This window comes from Tachypleus tridentatus, unplaced genomic scaffold (assembly GCF_004210375.1).
Source record: "Tachypleus tridentatus isolate NWPU-2018 unplaced genomic scaffold, ASM421037v1 Hic_cluster_2, whole genome shotgun sequence".
In the NCBI taxonomy this organism is placed as follows: Eukaryota; Metazoa; Arthropoda; class Merostomata; order Xiphosura; family Limulidae; genus Tachypleus; species Tachypleus tridentatus.
The window spans coordinates 54,637,369-54,663,210 of NW_027467782.1; the positions used below are offsets into that span (position 1 = coordinate 54,637,369).

Here is a 25,842-nt window from a genome sequence, read left to right on the forward strand (position 1 = left end):
TAAAACTACAATAGGACTATCTGCGCTAGCCGTCCCTATTTTAGCAGTGTAAAACTAGAGGGAAGACAGCTAGTCATCACTGCCCACCGTCAACACTCGGGCTATTCTTTTACAAGCGAATAGTGAGATTGACCATAACATCATAACGCCCTAACTGCTGAAAGAACGAGTATGTTTGGTGAGACGAGGATTCGAACCCGCGACCCTCTTACCCACCTGGCCATAGGATAAGATAAGGTTTTAATATGTAACGCTTATTCCAACTTAGAGAATTTTATGATATGTTGGGAGAATTTACTAATAACGTACTTGATTTTATTATATATTGGGAGAATTTACTAATAACGTACTTGATTTTATTATGTTTTCGGATAATTTACTAATAATATTCTTGATTTTATGATATATTGGGAGAATGTATTAATAATGTACTTGATTTTATGATATGTTGGGAGAATTTATTAATAGCGTACTTGATTTTATTATATTAGAAAGCTAGTCTACTTCAATTTTTCATAATCAACTAAATTAGTTTGATTTTAACAAATTCTCAGTAATTTGAATTGTATTTATTTTAATACAGTGGAACAGATGTTTCTAATAATGTATAGTTTTTTTTATTCCACCTTTCAGTGCAGGGTGTTTTAAGGTCAGAGACCAAATTACTATTTCATCAAAATGTAAAAAAAAAAGTCTCGAGACAAAAACCGATTTCGCCAACAGTCGCATAAATTTGGTGATTGGTCGACAACTTTCCATTAAGACCACCCACCACCGGTAACTACTTTATAGACATTTGTTATTGGACAAAAGTGTAGCAGTATAGAAGACTGCCCGTGGTTTCAGACGTAGAGAAAAATACTCTAGATAATTTTCTTCTGTCTTCAATATTACATAAGTGACGCCATTCGAAATTATTGTCGGACGCCCTGCTCTCTGGTGGTGAGTTTTAAATAATTATGGTTGGACGAACATACTTTTCTTTTCCAAGCACATTAATATTACAGAGTGCGCGCGCGCACTCATATAACAGAATATTATTAATTACTTTCGCTCTTCTCAGCCGTTACATGCCGGGGGGGAGAGTAGCAGTCACCCCTCCTCTTCTGCAGTTAAATCTCAGTGATAAACGGAAGTTAGCAACTTACAGAGCCCTACATACATCACGCTGTTCGTATGTTCCGACCCTCTGGCCAGTGATTTATCTACCAGCTGCCAATGAGCACTCTCGAACCCCGCGGCTTCGGCGAAAAAGAACCTAGGGAGGGAATCACTTCTTTCATTCGTGATTCATGGTTTCTCCATCTATTTTTTCCGCTCTGAGGATTTTCAGACATTCATTCTGTCATCAGAATAAACGACGCCTTTTTGTTTCCGGAGAACTTCCGCGAGGCTCATGACTGTATTTGAGACAGGCACGAATATTCAGTAACTTCATTTAAAAACCAGAAAATGTGTAAAATGTAAAATATCTTTCAGACGTTATAAAATTACGTCAGATATGTCACTTCGTTTGGAGCTACAAATAATTAAGAAATAACAACAAATGAAACACAACATATCAAACAAAAATGTTCACTTCCAAAGATTTTGTAAAGCATTTCGCCAGGGAATGTTTAGTAAACATATCCATTCCACCTTTTCATTCACGAAACGTAAGAGGCTTAAGTTGCGGTATTTTTATTTGTAAGAAAATTGTGAAAAGCCCATACATGTGAGCACAAAAGTGCCATTAGAAGTGCTATAACTCTGATGACACGAGGTGAGGCTGGATCCTATGATAACAGATAAACTACATTGGAGAGGGGACAAGTTGTAGAGATAACGTTGAGATTTCCGAGAAAATTCATTACTATTGCACAACGCCATTAGTGTTAGAGGACTGTCAGTGGGGGCTGCCCCATTAAGCCAATTGTCTTCTAGTGGAGAAGAGAATTACAGAAGGTGGTTAAAAGTAGACCTAAGAGAGAAAACGATAGACAATATACAGTGAGAGGAACACAATGTTATGAAACACCCATAAATGTGTCAGATTGTCAACATTCAGCGAAAAAACATCATTCATTCATATATATTATTATTTGTTTATTATTGTTCTAATTGATTATTATTAATTATTATTTAGTGATGTCGAAAAACCCACTTGTTGAGAAATGCATATGTAAAAAACGGCTCGTTTGGGTTGAGAAAATATTTTACATAGAAGAGCGAACAACGTATTGACCTTCTTCGGTCATCATCAGGTTCACAAAGAAAGAAAGAGATAACTGACCGATAGCTGTCCACATGTTTGAAGGGTGTTGTGTAACTGGGTATAGGAATGTAGAGGGCGTGCTTAAACATTGGATACACTTATTAATATATGTAGAAAGGTGTTCCTTTGTATTGGTTTATTTTGAGTTGTTGTATAAGTAAGGTTTTTTTTAATTTTGCGTTTGTTTATGTTTGTTTCTTTATTTAGTATTTGAGTGTTTTCTATGGTTATGTTGTGTTTATTTGATTTGCAGTGTTCGAAAACGTGTGAAGGTGAAAATTAAAGAAGCCTTACTTATACAACAACCCAAAATAAACCAATATAAAGGAACGCCTTTATACCTATATTAATAAAATAAAATTATATATTCAAACATCTAACACCGCCCTCTACATTCCGACACTCAGTTACACAACCCCTTCCAAACAGGTGGTCAGCTTCCGGTCAGTTACCTCTTTCTTTGTGAACCTGACGATGACCGAAGAAAGTCGAAACGTTGTTCGCTCTTCTACGTAAAATATTTTCTCAACCCAAACGAGCCGTTTTTGCATACATAATTTATTATTGTTGTCTATTTCTGCTGCTTATTCTTGTACCTATTTATTATATTCTCAATATTTATTCTTGTTGTGTATTTAAGTGTTTACTTTTGTGACTTGTTGGAAGACTAAGAAAACAAACAGATCCAAGAAACTACAGCACGTGCACAACACTTCATGTGAACATGTAATTAAAATCATGAAACGTTCCGGTATTGACAAAAGTTCATGTCAAAATTAGGATTTGGAATCACATGTGACAAGCATGTTCTAAAACCAAATAGTTCTGTATGTTTGTCACTTATCTAACAAAAGATATAACAAGTTGCCAATATCTTCAGGAGCGTGACTTTTAGATCTCAAGCCCATGTCTATAGATACATGAAAACATATTATATTTGTTGTCTATTGTTTTGTGGAGTGTTCTGATGTAAGAAGTACATGGTATATTTGTTGTCTATTGTTTTGTGGAGTGTTCTGATGTAAGAAGTACATGGTATATTTGTTGTCTGTTGTTTTGTGGAGTGTTCTGATGTAAGAAGTACATGGTATATTTGTTGTCTATTGTTTTGTGGAGTGTTCTGATGTAAGAAGTACATGGTATATTTGTTGTCTATTGTTTTATGGAGTGCCTGATATAAGAAGTACATGGTATATTTGTTATCTATTGTTTTATCGAGTGTTATGATGTAAGAAGTACATGGTATATTTGTTGTCTATTGTTTTATGGAGTGTTCTGATGTAAGAAGTACATGGTATATTTGTTGTCTATTGTTTTATGGAGTGTTCTGATGTAAGAAGTACATAGTATATTTGTTTTTTCAGTGTTTTTGAGTAACAGTAAGCTTGGATGTCTTCTTGAATAATTCCGATGATGTCATAGTTGAAAACCAACAAGAATTTCTGTTTCAAAATACATGAAAACCGAGTTAAAACAAGGTAGGTAGAAAGATAAAATATAAATTTATAAAATGATATTTGGACAATAAATAATTAGAAAGTTCAGTAGCTCTAACTTGTGGACGTTTTGTGGTATTCATATTGATATTACTGTATGTAACTCAGATTGTATGTGTATCACCAACTATAAGTTGTATGGGTATTACTCACTATAAGTTGTATGGGTATTATTTACTATAAGAGTTTGACTTCTCTCAAGAAATAAGACAGGTAATCTGCTAAAAACGCCTACCCTAAAATTAGTCTAAAATATAAAAGTTAGAATAGAAACACTAAAACATTTTTATATGTATTTTTATATGTGTTTAAGACAACTACAGCAAGGTTGTTTTTTTGTCTTTCAGAATTCCGCGAGATTCTTGTAGTATTTCTTTCCTGGTGGATTTATGGTGGATCAATAGTTAACAAACAGGTGGATCCTGCAATATTATCAACAATGATGTTCGAACATGATTAACAGTTAGTTTTCTGAAATCTTACAATCTGTTGATGTTTGTTTTATGTTGTTGTTTCTTGTTCACAAAGTTACTATTAAACGTAATATGTAATAAAGTATCAAAGCAACTATAAGACTTTTAATGACGTTTTATGTAACGTGTAAAGTTAATAATTCTGTGTTTAATTAATACCGTACTGAATACGGTTAAGATGAGTACTACAGCCGGTAAGGAACCAACGTTTGTTAAAGTACGGTTAGAAATACCCTGAGATAATACTTGCATTTGTTTGTTTTACGGCCGCCAGAGTGAGCTGCCGAGACGTCCTCAGTTCTCTACTTATAATATTCAAATTAATCAATTAAAAATAAATTGATGATGTCCAACAAAAAATTAAAAACGGTAAGAGACACAATTTCTTCAGTTCAGCAACGAAACGTCAGAGAAACGTTTATTTTTCTTGTTACTATTATTATGTGAAGCACACGCGACAATTTACAAGTTGCTAACGTAACTAAACTGATGATATGCGTAATATACATAAATACACACATACATACGTACACAGATACGTAAGTACACACAAGTACGCCTACTTAACTATTAACACTTTTGTTTATCACTGTTTTCTCTCCCATCTTCAAACCTTTTGCCCTTTCAGCCGTGGGGGGCGTTATAATGTGACGGTCAATCCCACTATTCGTTGGTAACAGGGTAGCCCAAGAGTTGGTGGTGGGTGGTGATAACTAGCTGCTTTCCCTCTAGTATTACACTGCTAAATTAGGAACGACTAGTGCAGATAGTGGCCCGGCATGGCCAGGTGGGTTAAGGGATTTGACTCGTAATCTGAGAGTCGCGGGTTCGAATCCCCGTCGCATTAAACATGCTCTCCCTTTCAGCCGAGAGAGCGTTATAATGTGACCGTCAATCTCACTATTCGGGACGGCTAGTGCAGATAGCCCTTGAGTAGCTTTGCGCGAAATTCAAAACGGAACAAACAAACCTTTTCACCCTTATTTTATTTATTGGCCTTTGGTTTTATAATTTATCATCAGGAATTATGTAAAGTTTTAAATTTTGAAATATATGTTACTTATATTTTACAAGGTGTAACATGAGTATTCCGAAACGTTCAGGTATTAAACATCTATCTCCGTTCCAAACATGCTGTCATTGTTACTATATTGTTTATTTGTTTCAGATGTTTCTGTAAAGCGACTCGAGAACTATCAGCGAGACCCGCCGCCAACATTTGAATTGATAGATAGAGTAACTGGAGAAAAGGCAGCTAGTGAACACAACTAGCTGACAGTTGTTGGGACTGTCAACCTTATAATGACCACAAATTATGGTCGTCAATTTTTTTTATTCTCTGCCGTAACTGGATTGGAGTGATGAACAAGAAGTTGAAAGCTATCTATTAACTAAAAACAAAGCTAGTTAACAGTGCTTGTAACTTGAACTAATAGGAAAACAAAACAAAACTGAAACCGAACTATAAATGTATACAAGCTCTTCAAAGCAATTGTAGACGAACAGAAGAAACAAAACCTAAACTTCTTAAAGAAACTTTATTCACAACACACCCAAAGTTTCTTACAACAACAATCACTTTCAAACAAGAACTGTCGAAGTACGTAAGGTGTGCCTCATTGGTTGTCATGACGTCAAGTCCTTTACGCGCATGAGCAAGAGGTTCAGGTAACGAAATATCTACAGAGAGAGGGCGGTAACGTTCAGGCACCATGTTTAACATTATGGTGTTTTTATTTGAATATTCAGTTTTAGACAATAAGCATATTTAAATAAGTTGTTTTTTCTTTTGGTGATATTTTCTCTTCTTATTAATGTCTGTTCTCAGGTTTCATAAATGAATATCCACGTGAAAATACGTTTGTTATATTAAAAGAAAGTTTCTATTAAAAACTGTCTTCCGATGCTGACATAGCAACCCAGATTGTGGGCCCTCCAATGCACAGCGGTATTTCTACGGATTGACAACACTAGATATTAGGTTTTGATAGCTCATTGTGTAGCTTTGTGACTGACGCCAAACAATTCCGGAAAATAATTACTGTTTTGCTTTAAACACAACAACTATATACACCGTGAACATCAATCAGTAGCTAGTAGTTCCAAAACATGTCACTTTAGTGTCGTCACCTGGTTTCACTCCGATTGTTCTTGTCGACAAATATTTCCATTTCCCGAAATGCATAAATATAGATAAGACAGATCAAATTCACATCCAATGAACGACACTCGTACCATGATATCAAATTCACATCCAATGAACGACACTCGTACCAAGATATCAAATTCACATCCAATGAACGACACTCGTACCAAGATATCAAATTCACATCCAATGAACGACACTCGTACCAAGATATCAAATTCACATCCAATGAACGACACTCGTACCAAGATATCAAATTCACATCCAATGAACAACATTCTTACCAAGATATCAAATTCACATCCAATGAACGACACTCGTACCATGATATCAAATTCACATCCAATGAACGACACTCGTACCAAGATATCAAATTCACATCCAATGAACGACACTCGTACCAAGATATCAAATTCACATCCAATGAACAACATTCCTACCAAGATATCAAATTCACATCCAATGAACGACACTCGTACCAAGATATCGAATTCACATCCAATAAACGACATTCTTACCAAGACATCAAATTCACATCCAATGAACGCCATCTACCGGTAATTATTTTTACCTCTTTTCTCAAATTCTCAGGTTCCAACCGTTGCGGTTGATCATAAAACAATTTTTCTCAACGTTGCAACGTGTACATTTCTTTCAAACATGTAAGTGAAATAATTTGTTAATTAAAATTTTCTGTTATTAATTATTAAACCACGATGTATTATGAAGATAAGTTACAAAGATGATAAATCCATGTTCATGACACAACTAGGTTACACTCTCTTTGGAACTGATAACGATATATTCTACTAATCTCTACACTACACTTTCCCTGGAACTGATAACGGTATGTTTTACTAATCCCTACACTACACTCTCTCTGGAACTGATAGAGATATATCCTAGTAATCACTACATTACACTCTCTTTGGAACTGATAACGATATATTCTACTAATCCCTACACTACACTCTCTCTGGAACTGATAACGATATATTCTACTAATCCATACACTACACTCTCTCTGGAACTGATAACGATATATTCTACTAATCCCTACACTACACTTTCCCTGGAACTGATAACGGTATGTTCTACTAATCCCTACACTACACTCTCTCTGGAACTGATAACGATATATTCTACTGATCCCTACACTACACTCTCTCTGGAACTGATAACGATATATTCTACTACTCCCTACACTACACTCTCTCTGCAACTGATAACGATATATTCTACTAATCCCTACACTACACTCTCTCTGGAACTGATAACGATATATTCTACTACTCCCTACACTACACTCTCTCTGCAACTGATAACGATATATTCTACTAATCCCTACACTGCACTCTCTGGAACTGATAACGATATATTCTACTAATCCCTACACTACACTCTCTCTGGAACTGATAACGATATATTCTACTACTCCCTACACTACACTCTCTCTGCAACTGATAACGATATATTCTACTAATCCCTACACTACACTCTCTCTGGAACTGATAACGATATATTCTACTAATCCCTACACTACACTTTCTCTGGAACTGATAACGATATATTATAGTACATCCCTACATTACACTCTCTCTGAAACTGAGAGGGATATATGCTAGTAATCCCTACACTACACTCTCTCTGAAACTGATAACCATATATTCTACTGATCCCTACACTACACTCTCTCTGGAACTGATAACGATATATTCTACTAATCCATACATTAAACTCTCTCTGGAACTGATAACGATATATTCTACTAATCCCTACACTACACTCTCTCTGGAACTGATAACGATATATTCTACTAATCCCTACATTGCACTCTCTCTGGAACTGATAACGATATATTCTACTAATCCCTACACTACACTCTCTGGAACTGATAACGATATATTCTACTAATCCATACATTAAACTCTCTCTGGAACTGATAACGATATATTCTACTAATCCCTATACTACACTCTCTCTGGAACGGATAACGATATATTATAGTACATCTCTACACTACACTCTCTCTGGAACTGATAACGATATATTCTACTAATCCCTACATTGCACTCTCTCTGGAACTGATAACGATATATTCTACTAATCCCTACACTACACTCTCTCTGGAACTGATAACGATATATTCTACTAATCCATACATTAAACTCTCTCTGGAACGGATAACGATATATTATAGTACATCTCTACACTACACTCTCTCTGGAACTGATAACGATATATTCTACTAATCCCTACATTGCACTCTCTGGAACTGATAACGATATATTCTACTAATCCCTACACTACACTCTCTCTGGAACTGATAACGATATATTCTACTAATCCATACATTAAACTCTCTCTGGAACTGATAACGATATATTATAGTACATCTCTACATTACACTCCCTCTGGAACTGATAGGGATATATTCTACTAATCCCTACATTGCACTCTCTCTGGAACTGATAACGATATATTCTACTAATCCCTACATTGCACTCTCTCTGGAACTGATAACGATATATTCTACTAATCCCTACATTGCACTCTCTCTGGAACTGATAACGATATATTCTACTAATCCCTACACTGCACTCTCTCTGGAACTGATAACGATATATTCTACTAATCCATACATTAAACTCTCTCTGGAACGGATAACGATATATTATAGTACATCTCTACACTACACTCTCTCTGGAACTGATAACGATATATTCTACTAATCCCTACATTGCACTCTCTCTGGAACTGATAACGATATATTCTACTAATCCCTACACTACACTCTCTCTGGAACTGATAACGATATATTCTACTAATCCATACATTAAACTCTCTCTGGAACTGATAACGATATATTATAGTACATCTCTACATTACACTCTCTCTGGAACTGATAGGGATATATTCTACTAATCCCTACATTGCACTCTCTCTGGAACTGATAACGATATATTCTACTAATCCCTACATTGCACTCTCTCTGGAACTGATAACGATATATTCTACTAATCCCTACATTGCACTCTCTCTGGAACTGATAACGATATATTCTACTAATCCCTACACTACACTCTCTCTGGAACTGATAACGATATATTCTACTAATCCATACATTAAACTCTCTCTGGAACTGATAACGATATATTCTACTAATCCCTATACTACACTCTCTCTGGAACTGATAACGATATATTATAGTACATCTCTACATTACACTCTCTCTGGAACTGATAGGGATATATGCTAGTAATCCCTACACTACACTCTCTCTAGAACTGATAGGGATATATTCTACTAATCCCTACACTACACTCTCTCTGGAACTGATAACGATATATTCTACTAATCCATACATTAAACTCTCTCTGGAACTGATAACGATATATTATAGTACATCTCTACATTACACTCTCTCTGGAACTGATAGGGATATATTCTACTAATCCCTACATTGCACTCTCTGGAACTGATAACGATATATTCTACTAATCCCTACATTGCACTCTCTCTGGAACTGATAACGATATATTCTACTAATCCCTACATTGCACTCTCTCTGGAACTGATAACGATATATTCTACTAATCCCTACACTACACTCTCTCTGGAACTGATAACGATATATTCTACTAATCCATACATTAAACTCTCTCTGGAACTGATAACGATATATTCTACTAATCCCTATACTACACTCTCTCTGGAACTGATAACGATATATTATAGTACATCTCTACACTACACTCTCTCTGGAACTGATAACGATATATTCTACTAATCCCTACATTGCACTCTCTCTGGAACTGATAACGATATATTCTACTAATCCCTACACTACACTCTCTGGAACTGATAACGATATATTCTACTAATCCATACATTAAACTCTCTCTGGAACTGATAACGATATATTATAGTACATCTCTACATTACACTCTCTCTGGAACTGATAGGGATATATTCTACTAATCCCTACATTGCACTCTCTCTGGAACTGATAACGATATATTCTACTAATCCCTACATTGCACTCTCTCTGGAACTGATAACGATATATTCTACTAATCCCTACACTACACTCTCTCTGGAACTGATAACGATATATTCTACTAATCCATACATTAAACTCTCTCTGGAACTGATAACGATATATTCTACTAATCCCTATACTACACTCTCTCTGGAACTGATAACGATATATTATAGTACATCTCTACATTACACTCTCTCTGGAACTGATAGGGATATATGCTAGTAATCCCTACACTACACTCTCTCTAGAACTGATAGGGATATATGTTAGTAATCCCTACATTACACTCTCTGTGGAACTGATAACGATATATTCTAGTAAACATTGTCACAGGTGACTGGGTTCTCGGAGAATACTTTAGTTAACATTGTTACAGATGACTGGGTTCTCGGAGAATACTTTAGTTAACATTGTCACAGATGACTGGGTTCTCGGAGAATACTTTAGTTAACATTGTTACAGGTGACTGGGTTCTCGGAGAATATTTTAGTTAACATTGTCACAGGTGACTGGGTTCTCGGTGAATACTTTAGTTAACATTGTTACAGATGACTGGGTTCTCGGTGAATACTTTAGTTAACATTGTCACAGATGACTGGGTTCTCGGTGAATACTTTAGTTAAGGTTTTCACAGATTCTATTTATTTCCGTTACAGGAGTTAATCTGTTAATAACAAAATTATAAAAGATAAAACACTGGTAACAGTGAGAGAACAATATATTGCTCAGGAGAGACTCATCTGAACAATATATTGCTCAGGAGAGACTCATCTGACCGACAAGAAGTAAACATTGATTTACCAACACCTTTGAAACATAAAAGATATCTGTCGGTTTTTTTGTCTCCCGAGAGAGAGATACGTTCTCGCCAAACATACAGAAAACTGCGTGACGTTTTAAACACGCTACGAAACCGCCAACAATAAAAACTAATTGAATTGTTATTGTTTAAATGTCGTCTGAATACAATATCTATAGAAAGTTGGATTATTTTGTTAAGTAATTCAAACCTATCTTTCACTAACTTGGATTCGAAGGAAAACGAAACTGTTTTATAGTTTAAACATTATTTTACTAACGTGGTTATAGTAGAAACTTATCTTATTTGTTTAAATTTATCTCATATTTTAAATTATTGTAGTCATTTATAGATGAAGTTTAACTGTGTTTGACAACTAAGAAGCGTTTCCTTATAAATGACTTTTAACCCCAGTGACCTGAAACCTTGGTAATAAGAGAGCTCGTGTTAAATTCGACCTCAAATTACGATACTTAAGAAATTAAACAATTACTATTACGGCAATCCCTTCACGAAGTCTTTTACAATATTATTTTATGTCAATAAAATTAGTAAACAATGACTTTACTTTCTATTGTACTTTATATTCCAGAGGTTCAAGAAACTAAATTCATGCGACACATGAAATAGTCCAATTTTCTGGACTCAACGAACACAACACATGAGGTAAGAATAGCTTGTATGTAATTAGAAATAACTGTCATTGGTTTGAAGAAAATATTTGTATAGAACTAGAGACAAAATATCAAGGATTCTTCCATTAAGCGGATTAATTAAAAGTTTAAACATGTTAACATCAGATCGTCGCTAAGTATATAATTATTATTACTAAACTTAATTAGTAATGCAACGTTTACCATTTTCTGAGACACGACGATTTTGAAAGCTTAAAATCGATAGAAAATTTATATAGAATGTTTCAAAGCACTTTAGTTTTGGAGAACCAGTTTACAGTTGTAGTTGTGGACAGCATTCTGAACAGTTGTCCTAGATATTGTTTGTCAAGGTCTAGTGTAACAGTTCAAAATATAGATTTTCTCTTGGGTTTATTACATTATGTGTACCGGTACTTACAGACATGTGTTAGTAGCTCATGTGGTATGAGTCATATTTCACACTGTGTTTATTACATTATGTGTACCGGTACTTACAGACATGTGTTAGTAGATCATGTGGTATGAGTCATATTTCACACTGTGTTTATTACATTATGTGTACCGGTACTTACAGACATGTGTTAGAAGATCATGTGGTATGAGTCATATTTCACCCTGTGTTTATTACATTATGTGTACCGGTACTTACAGACATGTGTTAGTAGATCATGTGGTATGAGTCATATTTCACCCTGTGTTTATTACATTATGTGTACCGGTACTTACATAAATAAAACAGTATAATGTTGGACGTGGTATATCTTGTATCTGGGTATCTTTTTATTTACCGTTTTTAAGGTTAATGTAATTAATATTGACATACGACTGAATCGAGCAACCTATATGTATATATGAGAACTAAATATATATGTATCAGACACCTACATAGATCAGAACTAAATATATATGTATCAGACACCTACATGGATCAAAACTAAACATATATGTATCAGACACCTACATGGATACAAAGTAAAAATATATGTATCAGACACCTACCTGGATCACAACTAAACGTATATGTATCAGACACCTGGATGGATCAAAACTAAACATATATGTATCAGACACCTACATAGATCAGAACTAAAAATATATGTATCAGACACCTAGATGGATACAAAGTAAAAATATATGTATCAGACACCTACATGGATCAGAACTAAACATATATGTATCAGACACCTACATGGATCAAAACTAAACATATATGTATCAGACACCTACATATATCAGAACTAAACATATATGTATCAGACACCTATATGGATCAGAACTAAACATATATGTATCAGACACCTACATGGATCAGAACTAAACATATATGTATCAGACACCTACATGGATCAGAACTAAACACATAAGTGAGTAATCTACACGAATCATAACTAAAGATACGTAAAGTACATGGATCGAAACTAAGCATATATGTATGAGACATCTACACGTATCAGAACTAAACACACATCTCCTTATATGTGAATTCTAAACTGCTTTACTTACAATGACGAAAATGAGTTGTTTGTAAAGTTGAGTGTCGTTGCTTTCTGATTATACTTTGTCATGAAAGTGACAAGATAACAGTGACTGACACACTATCAACAAATCTGTTAAACATCAGATATTTGTTAATATTAAACCAAACACTCAAACATAATCTGTAATTAATTATGAAAGTATTTTAATATCCTGGTTTCAAAACTTTCACGTGCATAGGATATGCAGCTGATTTGAAAGTAAAATAAAACAAAAGGATGAGCTTAACAAAGAAAATAAATAAATAATTGTTATGTTTACATACCACAAAAAGATACATACCAACAAAGATACATACCAAACAAAGATACATACCAAACAGATACATACCACAAAAAGATACATACCAACAAAGATACATACCACAAAAAGATACATACCAAACAGATACATACCAAACAAAGATACATACCAAACAGATACATACCACAAAAAGATACATACCAAACAGATACATACCAAACAAAGATACATACCAAACAGATACATACCACAAAAAGATACATACCAAACAGATACATACCAAACAAAGATACATACCAAACAGATACATACCACAGAAAGATACATACCAAACAGATACATACCAAACAAAGATACATACCAAACAGATACATACCACAAAAAGATACATACCAAACAGATACATACCACAGAAAGATACATACCAAAGAAAAATGTCTCAGACGACCGTGTTGTGACCCAAAGCTTACAAAGCAACAATATAAGTGATTCTATAATATATTCGTAGCTTTCACTCAGTACCAATAACTTATGTATTTCAACTGTCTAGTGTTAAGTGCAAAAGCCGCGCAGTGCTACATCTGTTCTCCGCCCAACATTGGTATTAAAAACTAAAGTTTAACGTTATAAGCCACTAAGTGAGATGGTGTTTTAGTATTAGTGTTCGTTTATTTTTTATTACTAAAACATAAATAAACATCGTATTCATTTCTTCATTCGTTTCGACAGTTCTACGATATATCTTTCATGAAGAAGTTTCCTAATCGCCTCTTTCTAAATAAACTCGCATGTTTCTAATGTATATAGACCCGCTATACTTCTATATAACAATTTAGTTAGACGTCAACTTCTCTTGAGATGTTGGATAAAAAAGGACCGGCAGTTTGCTGAACAAGTTGTTACAGATATTTTATCAACTGTTTGTGCACCAGTAAAGTTGTTGGCATCCAACATCGTGAATTACTCAAAACTTTCCCATAATTCCCTCACTTAAGCCTGGGCTTTCTTATATCATTCACATCGGAAAATGGTGATTTCACTTCATGTACTGGGTTTGGTTTGGTTTGAATTTCGCGCAAAGCTACACGAGAGCTATCTGCGCTAGCTGTTCCTAATTTAGCAGTGTAAGACTAGAGGGAAGGCAGCTAGTCATCACCACCCACCGCCAACTCTTGGGCTACTCTTTTAGCAACGAATAGTGAAATTGACCGTCACATTATAACGCCCCCATTGCTCAAAGGGCGAGCATGTTTGATGTGACGGGGATTCGAACCCGCGACCCTCAGATTACGAGTTGAGTGTCTTAACCACCTGGCCATGCCGGGCCGCACTAAAGTGACAAGCATAAAACAATTAGAATAATGTAATAGTCTGTGCAACTAATGAAACATAAAATACATAAACATTGCATTAATATAATTGACTGTGTAACTTATGAACCATGAAAAGACTTTAATATAATAGTCTGTGAAACATACAATATAAGATGAAAAACGTATGAGAAACAGAATTCTCACCAGAACACGTGGTCTGAATGTGAGTTTCTAGTAATAAAATACATTTATATAATTATAACATCCCTAAACTTGTAGTGCAGTATTTTGGAAACAGAAGCCTATTACAACACGCAGGATATGAAGGACTTGACATGAAAGATGGTTACTAATAGTTTTATCAAATACCTTCATTCTAAGAATTCTTTGTCTGTACATAATGTAACATGCTCTAATTCGCTTTCAATTGTGGGTTCTAACAATTTCCATCAAAACTATAAGATATAACGTTCTTTCAAACAAAAAATAACGATTATTTATTAATAACATTCACCAAGATTAATTGATACAAATCCTTTTTGTTAATATATTTGTTAATTTATTTTAGATGTGGTTTCTACATCATGTGATCAGGAACATTGGGTAGTAACACTTCAGGTAAGTTGATATTTTTATTAAGTAAATGTGCATAAGGCCTTTTTTGTTACAACGAATCTTTGGTCCTATAAATATAAAGTATTTTTATACGTTTTAAATGTACGTATATTATTTTGCGTCTATTTCTACGACTTGTATATCGTACAAGTTTATATGAAATTCAAGTTTACAGATCCAGTCCGTCTTTCACACATACATAGAAATATACACCATACAATACACGTTGTTTTAAAATTAATAACGAAACAAGGATAGAAACAGACATGGTGTAAACATGATATACATTAAGGGGTGATGACCTAACCTGTCAGTTATAGTCTGTGCCTGATAACTCTGTACGAACATCTTACATTTTGTATCAAACTTGTTATGTGTCATGTGTGTTTTGTAGTTGAGTTATTAAATACATGTTTTAGTAGAAGAGATAACGAATGATATATTTCTAAAGCCATTAAATGAAACGTTCTAGCAGAGGATTTACAACTTAGTTGTATAACAGACATATTGACAGAAATTACATACCAGGATAACTGACAGTTAAAGAAACGTTGTTATACATAGGTTGAAGTTATTACATACCAGGATAACTGACAGTTAAAGAAACGTTGTTTTACATAGATTGAAGTTATTACATACCAGGATAACTGACAGTTAAAGAAACGTTGTTTTACATAGGTTGAAGTTATTATATACCAGGATAACTGACAGTTAAAGAAACGTTGTTTTACATAGATTGAAGTTATTACATACCAGGATAACTGACAGTTAAAGAAACGTTGTTTTACATAGGTTGAAGTTATTATATACCAGGATAACTGACAGTTAAAGAAACGTTGTTTTACATAGGTTGAAGTTATTATATACCAGGATAACTAACAGTTAAAGAAACGTTGTTTTACATAGGTTGAAGTTATTATATACCAGGATAACTGACAATTAAAGAAACGTTGTTATACATAGGTTGAAGTTATTACATACCAGGATAACTGACAGTTAAAGAAACGTTGTTTTACATAGGTTGAAGTTATTATATATACCAGGATAACTGACAGTTCAAGAAACGTTGTTTTACATAGGTTGAAGTTATTATATATACCAGGATAACTGACAGTTAAAGAAACGTTGTTTTACATAGGTTGAAGTTATTATATATACCAGGATAACTGACAGTTAAAGAAACGTTGTTTTACATAGGTTGAAGTTATTATATACCAGGATAACTGACAGTTAAAGAAACGTTGTTATACATAGGTTGAAGTTATTACATACCAGGATAACTGACAGTTAAAGAAACGTTGTTTTACATAGGTTGAAGTTATTATATACCAGGATAACTGACAATTAAAGAAACGTTCTTTTACATAGGTTGAAGTTATTATATACCAGGATAACTGACAGTTAAAGAAACGTTGTTTTACATAGGTTGAAGTTATTATATACCAGGATAACTTACAGTTAAAGAAACGTTGTTTTACATAGATTGAAGTTATTATATACCAGGATAACTGACAGTTAAAGAAACGTTGTTTTACATAGATTGAAGTTATTATATATACCAGGATAACTGACAGTTAAAGAAACGTTGTTTTACATAGATTGAAGTTATTACATACCAGGATAACTGACAGTTAAAGAAACGTTGTTTTACATAGGTTGAAGTTATTATATATACCAAAATAACTGACAATTAAAGAAACGTTGTTTTACATAGGTTGAAGTTATTATATACCAGGATAACTTACAGTTAAAGAAACGTTGTTTTACATAGGTTGAAGTTATTATATACCAGGATAACTGACAGTTAAAGAAACGTTGTTTTACATAGATTGAAGTTATTATATATACCAGGATAACTGACAGTTAAAGAAACGTTGTTTTACATAGATTGAAGTTATTATATATACCAGGATAACTGACAGTTAAAGAAACGTTATTTTACACAGGTTGAAGTTATTATATATACCAGGATAACTGACAGTTAAAGAAACGTTGTTTTACATAGGTTGAAGTTATTATATACCAGGATAACTGACAGTTAAAGAAACGTTGTTATACATAGGTTGAAGTTATTACATACCAGGATAACTGACAGTTAAAGAAACGTTGTTTTACATAGGTTGAAGTTATTATATACCAGGATAACTGACAGTTAAAGAAACGTTGTTTTACATAGGTTGAAGTTATTATATACCAGGATAACTTACAGTTAAAGAAACGTTGTTTTACATAGGTTGAAGTTATTATATACCAGGATAACTGACAGTTAAAGAAACGTTGTTATACATAGGTTGAAGTTATTACATACCAGGATAACTGACAGTTAAAGAAACGTTGTTTTACATAGATTGAAGTTATTACATACCAGGATAACTGACAGTTAAAGAAACGTTGTTTTACATAGGTTGAAGTTATTATATACCAGGATAACTGACAATTAAAGAAACGTTGTTTTACATAGGTTGAAGTTATTATATACCAGGATAACTTGCAGTTAAAGAAACGTTGTTTTACATAGGTTGAAGTTATTATATACCAGGATAACTGACAGTTAAAGAAACGTTGTTTTACATAGATTGAAGTTATTATATATACCAGGATAACTGACAGTTAAAGAAACGTTGTTTTACATAGATTGAAGTTATTATATATACCAGGATAACTGACAGTTAAAGAAACGTTGTTTTACATAGGTTGAAGTTATTATATACCAGGATAACTGACAGTTAAAGAAACGTTGTTTTACATAGGTTGAAGTTATTATATATACCAGGATAACTGACAGTTAAAGAAACGTTGTTTTACATAGATTGAAGTTATTATATATACCAGGATAACTGACAGTTAAAGAAACGTTGTTTTACATAGATTGAAGTTATTATACATACCAGGATAACTGACAGTTAAAGAAACGTTGTTTTACATAGGTTGAAGTTATTATATACCAGGATAACTGACAGTTAAAGAAACGTTGTTTTACATAGGTTGAAGTTATTATATACCAGGATAACTGACAATTAAAGAAACGTTGTTTTACATAGGTTGAAGTTATTATATACCAGGATAACTTACAGTTAAAGAAACGTTGTTTTACATAGGTTGAAGTTATTATATACCAGGATAACTGACAGTTAAAGAAACGTTGTTTTACATAGGTTGAAGTTATTATATACCAGGATAACTGACAGTTAAAGAAACGTTGTTTTACATAGATTGAAGTTATTATATACCAGGATAACTGACAGTTAAAGAAACGTTGTTTTACATAGATTGAAGTTATTATATATACCAGGATAACTGACAGTTAAAGAAACGTTGTTTTACATAGGTTGAAGTTATTATATACCAGGTTAACTGACAGTTAAAGAAACGTTGTTTTACATAGGTTGAAGTTATTATATATACCAGGATAACTGACAGTTAAAGAAACGTTGTTATACATAGGTTGAAGTTATTATATATACCAGGATAACTGACAGTTAAAGAAACGTTGTTTTACATAGGTTGAAGTTATTATATACCAAAATAACTGACAGTTAAAGAAACGTTGTTTTACATAGGTTGAAGTTATTATATATACCAGGATAACTGACAGTTAAAGAAACGTTGTTATACATGGGATGAAGTTATTATATATACCAGGATAACTGACAGTTAAAGAAACGTTGTTTTACATAGGTTGAAGTTATTATATATACCAGGATAACTGACAGTTAAAGAAACGTTGTTATACATAGGTTGAAGTTATTATATATACCAGGATAACTGACAGTTAAAGTTTCATTATTATAGAAAAATTGACACTATTGTATATAAGAATAGCTTTGAAAATTAATGTTATGTTAATACAGTTAATGTTATGTTAATACAGTTAATGTTATGTTAATGTTACATCTAAACAGATATGGTGTAACAGATAAGTAATGTTAACATGGAAACGTTGAACTTAATATGTACAATGATAACAGACAGTTAAAGTAATGTTAACATAGAAACGTTTAACTTAATATGTACAATGATAACAGACAGTTAAAGTAATGTTAACATGGAAACGTTGAACTTAATATGTACAATGATAACAAACAGTTAAAGTAATGTTAACATAGAAACGTTGAACTTAATATGTACAATGATAACAGACAGTTAGAGTACTGTTAAGATAGAAACGTTAAACTTATTGTGTGTAGTAAGACTTGTTGTGTTTACAGGTAGGTCACACTAACTTATTATGTGTAGTAAGACTTGTTGTGTTTACAGGTAGGTCACACTAACTTATTGTGTAGTAAGACTTGTTGTGTTTACAGGTAGGTCACACTAACTTATTGTGTAGTAAGACTTTTTATGTTTACAGGTAGGTCACACTAACTTATTGTGTAGTAAGACTTGTTATGTTTACAGGTAGGTCACACTAACTTATTGTGTGTAGTAAGACTTGTTGTGTTTACAGGTAGGTCACACTAACTTATTGTGTAGTAAGACTTGTGTTTACAGGTAGGTCACACTAACTTACTGTGTGTAGTAAGACTTGTTATGTTTACAGGTAGGTCACACTAACTTATTGTGTGTAGTAAGACTTGTGTTTACAAATAGGTCACACTAACTTATTGTGTAGTAAGACTTGTGTTTACAGGTAGGTCACACTAACTTACTGTGTGTAGTAAGACTTGTTATGTTTACAGGTAGGTCACACTAACTTATTGTGTGTAGTAAGACTTGTTATGTTTACAGGTAGGTCACACTAACTTATTGTGTAGTAAGACTTGTGTTTACAGGTAGGTCACACTAACTTACTGTGTGTACTAAGACTTGTTGTGTTTACAGGTAGGTCACACTAACTTATTGTGAAGTAAGACTTGTGTTTACAGGTAGGTCACACTAACTTACTGTGTGTAGTAAGACTTGTTGTGTTTACAGGTAGGTCACACTAACTTATTGTGTAGTAAGACTTGTGTTTACAGGTAGGTCACACTAACTTACTGTGTGTAGTAAGACTTGTTGTGTTTACAGGTAGGTCACACTAACTTATTGTGTAGTAAGACTTGTGTTTACAGGTAGGTCACACTAACTTACTGTGTGTAGTAAGACTTGTTGTGTTTACAGGTAGGTCACACTAACTTATTGTGTAGTAAGACTTGTGTTTACAGGTAGGTCACACTAACTTACTGTGTGTAGTAAGACTTGTTATGTTTACAGGTAGGTCACACTAACTTATTGTGTAGTAAGACTTGTGTTTACAGGTAGGTCACACTAACTTACTGTGTGTAGTAAGACTTGTTGTGTTTACAGGTAGGTCACACTAACTTATTGTGTAGTAAGACTTGTGTTTACAGGTAGGTCACACTAACTTACTGTGTGTAGTAAGACTTGTTATGTTTACAGGTAGGTCACACTAACTTATTGTGTGTAGTGAGACTTGTTATGTTTACAGGTAGGTCACACTAACTTACTGTGTGTAGTAAAACTTGTTATGTTTACAGGTAGGTCACACTAACTTATTGTGTGTAGTAAGACTTGTTATGTTTACAGGTAGGTCACACTAACTTATTGTGTGTAGTAAGACTTGTTGTGTTTACAGGTAGGTCACACTAACTTATTGTGTAGTAAGACTTGTTATGTTTACAGGTAGGTCACACTAACTTATTGTGTAGTAAGACTTGTGTTTACAGGTAGGTCACACTAACTTACTGTGTGTAGTAAAACTTGTTATGTTTACAGGTAGGTCACACTAACTTATTGTGTAGTAAGACTTGTGTTTACAGGTAGGTCACACTAACTTACTGTGTGTAGTAAGACTTGTTGTGTTTACAGGTAGGTCACACTAACTTATTGTGTAGTAAGACTTGTTATGTTTACAGGTAGGTCACACTAACTTATTGTGTAGTAAGACTTGTTGTGTTTACAGGTAGGTCACACTAACTTACTGTGTGTAGTAAGACTTGTTGTGTTTACAGGTAGGTCACACTAACTTACTGTGTGTAGTAAGACTTGTTGTGTTTACAGGTAGGTCACACTAACTTACTGTGTGTAGTAAGACTTGTTATGTTTACAGGTAGGTCACACTAACTTACTGTGTGTAGTAAGACTTGTTATGTTTACAGGTAGGTCACACTAACTTATTGTGTGTAGTAAGACTTGTTATGTTTACAGGTAGGTCACACTAACTTATTGTGTGTAGTAAGACTTGTTATGTATACAGGTAGGTCAAAGGTAACTAAAAATTGGCTTTTTTGTTTGACCCAACGTGTTATCTATTTCCTAAATTAATATAACTATTTCTATATAAAAAAAAACTGACCAGAAGTGTCTAAGGTCATAATCAGTACACAAGTAAGTTAGGACCAATAAAAACCTGACCAGAAGTGGCTGAGGTAATAATGATTCGAATGGCCAGTTGATTACTTGAATATAAACAACACTTGTCCAGATATCTATATAAATGTTTTCACTATATTTATATATGTGTTTTACAGTATATTCTATATAGATACTTATTTTACTGTACATATATCATTACTGTTCTCTTCTTACCTTGAATTAGTTTAAGGTAAATATTCATCCCATTACTACTGTGTTGACATTTTCTCGTTGCTAACAAATGTATGAACAAGTTAAAAACTAATGCCAAACTATCCACGAAACATTCACGAAATAGGCTTATCAGAAGCACCGTGTTCGTCTGTGTTATGTTCTATTAAGAATTTAATATAAATTGAAACTTACCACATTCGTTTTACACGTGTATTCAAACCACTCTTACCACCGAAGTCTGATAATAATTACAAAACACATCTTTACCTTTTCATGATTTAAATTTCGTTTGATCTATAAACACAAATGCCGCCATCTTGCTGTATTCTCGAGTGATTTCGAGGCGTGTGCTGAGGCCGGGCCGCGCGTGGAGCACGTGCTGGTCTTATGGCTGCAGCTCTATGGGCTAGTTAGAAATAGTTAATGAAATACACGGACTTTCTAAAAAAAAATCCAAAACTGTTGTTCTCGAATATCGTGTATCTATTATAGAATTATATCCAAGTGCGAGCAACATTAAGTAACGACATCAGTGGTACAGAACCTCGTGTTCTCTCGCGCTGTCTGAACAACGAAAACACTTAAGTTACAGAAAGTGGACCCGCTTGACAACATGGATTGAGAAACAAACATGTTAACAACAACGTTTTATTAGACTTAAGACCGAGAATTTAGTTTATTCTATTTTATGTTGATATGTAAAAACGTTTTGTTTATTACCTTATGATTTGAAATGTTTCAGTTTCATAAACATTGAACAATAAATTACAATTACACGACGGATCTGTTTTATCACATCTAAAACACAACATATACACGACGGATCTGTTTTATCACATCTAAAACACAACAGATACAGACGGATCTGTTTTATCACATCTAAAACACAACATATACACGACGGATCTGTTTTATCACATCTAAAACACAACAGATACACGACGGATCTGTTTTATCACATCTAAAACACAACATATACACGACGGATCTGTTTTATCACATCTAAAACACAACGTATACACGACGGATCTGTTTTATCACATCTAAAACACAACATATACACGACGGATTTGTTTTATCATATCTAAAACACAACAGATACACGAAGGATCTGTTTTATACACCTAAAACTAAACAAAATAAAAAGTATTAAGTCAGAATTTGATAAAAAACATACAGCGATAAATAATTTTAATATTTTTACTTGTATTATTCCAAACCGCTGCTGTTAAGAACTACTTGGTACAAGTGTCTAATGACACGTAATGTCACAGTGACGGATGTTATTCGGGTCACCACGGTACAATCCAGTCAGTTTCTTTTTTCCAGCTTCTGCGTTATGAAATAGTACAATTATGACGCGGATTTTATTACCAGCAATAAATTATTTGCATAAATAATAGAGAGGAAACTTTGTTACATATTCTAGTTTGATAAGTGATTAATAACACTATGTAACAAAATGTTTACCACTTCTTGTTCCTGGACAGAAAGTGTTATTTCCCAACTGCTTGTGTCTAAAATAAATGGAAAAGACCTTATCTTTTTTTCATTCAAACTTTGCTTTTGTGACCTGGTATGTATAACAAAAACATGATGGGAGACTATATTTGGGGGCTGATACGTGAAAGTGATTTACATTACAGTCACAAATCTCGAAAAACTACTCACTTCTAAACATTTTTGTATAACTTTAGTATAAATACATGTAAATCTTGATTCATACGTTGTTTTATTCAGACCATATGTAAATGAATTGTGCAAAATTGTCCGTTTTTACATAGAAAATAGGTTGATTTCTAACTTTCATTATCCAGGTCACAAAAGCAAAGTTTGAAGGGAATAATGGCCACTTTCTGTAACTTTACAACATAAGTAATTAAGAAATAACACATACTATCCAGGAACAATATTTGTGTTACATAGTGTTATTATTGTGTTACATAGTGTTATGTACTTGTGTTACACAGTATATATGCAAAAACGGCTCGTTTGGGTTGAGAAAATATTTTACATAGAAGAGCGAACAACGTTTCGACCTTCTTCGGTGAACTTGACGATGACTGAAGAAGGTCGAAACGTTGTTCTTCTATGTAAAATATTTCTCAACCCAAACGAGCCGTTTTGCTATATATCTCTAAGTGGGTTTTCTCGATATCACTGTGTTACACAGTGTTATGTATTTGTTACACAGTGTTATGTACTTGTGTTACACAGTGTTATGTACTTGTGTTACAAACTCAGATATCTGACACAGTTCTTACTTCTCATATAAAACAGCGTTTAAAGTTTGAAAATGATATAAAATATATTAGCTTGAAGAAACTCCATTAGAAACTTATGGAAATTCTGATAGCTTCACTACGCTACTGTTTGTATATGCTGATTTCTATATATCGAAAACAATATCGCTCATAAGAAGTCTACATATTTATTAATTAGAAACACCACTGTCTATCAGTTTTATGTACCTTACACAGTTATGTATACTTATTAAAACAATACTAGTAATATAGATATCCCTTATCTCACTAGCATTACATATTTATACATACATGTACAATTATTTGTATGGCATACCACAGTCTATCAGTATCATATATATATAGATATATATAGATAGAAGTGCCACTAATTATATATGTATTTGTATTTCATTAAAGTGACTACTTGGTTTTTATTTTGTAACTAGTAAACAATTTTATTGTGCAATACCTAATTACTTACAGCTAAATCCTGATAAAACACACCGGTTAAAATTATTCTAAATGTTTCATAACTCAATGTCAGACGGATTAACTGAATATTCAGCACCGTAGTTTGTGTAAACCACCGATCAACATCAGTTTCAGTGTGCTTATTGTAACCTAAAGTTAGCACTAATCAGCATTAATATATTCCATTTCTTACGTGTCTTTAAAACAAAACGCTTTAAGCGAAAATAGAGGAACATTTGATAGTATTATGGTCGTTTATTTCTTGTTGTTGTTCCAAAAATTAATATTCTGTATGAGCAAATGTTCATCTAGCTTTCAAATTGTTCTTCCATCTCGTTTCGTGTGGCTTGTTTATAGCGAAACGCCAGATCTGTCTAACAAGATCTATACGGTCATTAATACATATATTAATAATGACAACCTTTATTAACGATGTTATCTTTACCTGCTTGACCTACTGGTACGTCATCAACCTTATTCCAGGTATTTTCAGCCTAGGGCGGCTGGATATGAAAACCTATGGGTGGACTATTGTTTGAAGACCAACAAATCTTAATCGTATCTCAAGAATCCCAGACCGAGGTCAAGACACCCGCCATCACGAGGGCTGATCTCGAATGTTGATGAGATGGTTACAAGGATAAACCCTACAAGTATTCGAAAGTTCTAGAAATGACAGAGCTAGAACTGGGCGTGATGAACAGAAGACCTGTAGACAATCGATAAAAGTAATAAAGAACCATTGACGATGAGAGAGAATTACCAATTAATTTAGAACTAAGAAAAATAAATCTAACTGCACACGCAGCGTATTCAAATTGGTACAGACAGACGACGAATAAAAAAAGATGTGATACCGCACTTTAGTGAATAATTAATGATGTACAATACGTTAGCATCTATGATGACAGAATAAAAAATTCAAATAATTATTGGCTTGTTATATATTCATACATCTATCTATCTGCAGCTTTATTATTACACATATATATTACATGGAATTTTTAGAACGAAATATTTC

The 25,842-nt window shown here is 33.5% G+C and overlaps 2 long non-coding RNA genes across 2 annotated transcripts in view; one reads left to right on the plus strand and one right to left on the minus strand.

Annotated features, from left to right (window-relative positions):
- The window catches only part of LOC143242772 (uncharacterized), a 32,058-nt gene extending 9,377 nt beyond the window's left edge, over positions 1–22,681 (minus strand). Inside the window, exon 1 of the long non-coding RNA XR_013023220.1 lies at positions 22,372–22,681. This is a non-coding gene — a long non-coding RNA (uncharacterized LOC143242772). The remainder of the gene's footprint in view (positions 1–22,371) is intronic.
- Positions 734–25,429, plus strand: LOC143242771 (uncharacterized). Its single transcript, XR_013023219.1, has 6 exons — positions 734–942; positions 3,619–3,732; positions 4,098–4,212; positions 11,806–11,879; positions 15,530–15,579; positions 25,305–25,429. It is a non-coding gene; the product is annotated as an uncharacterized LOC143242771 (long non-coding RNA).
- Positions 25,430–25,842: the final 413 nt, after the last annotated feature.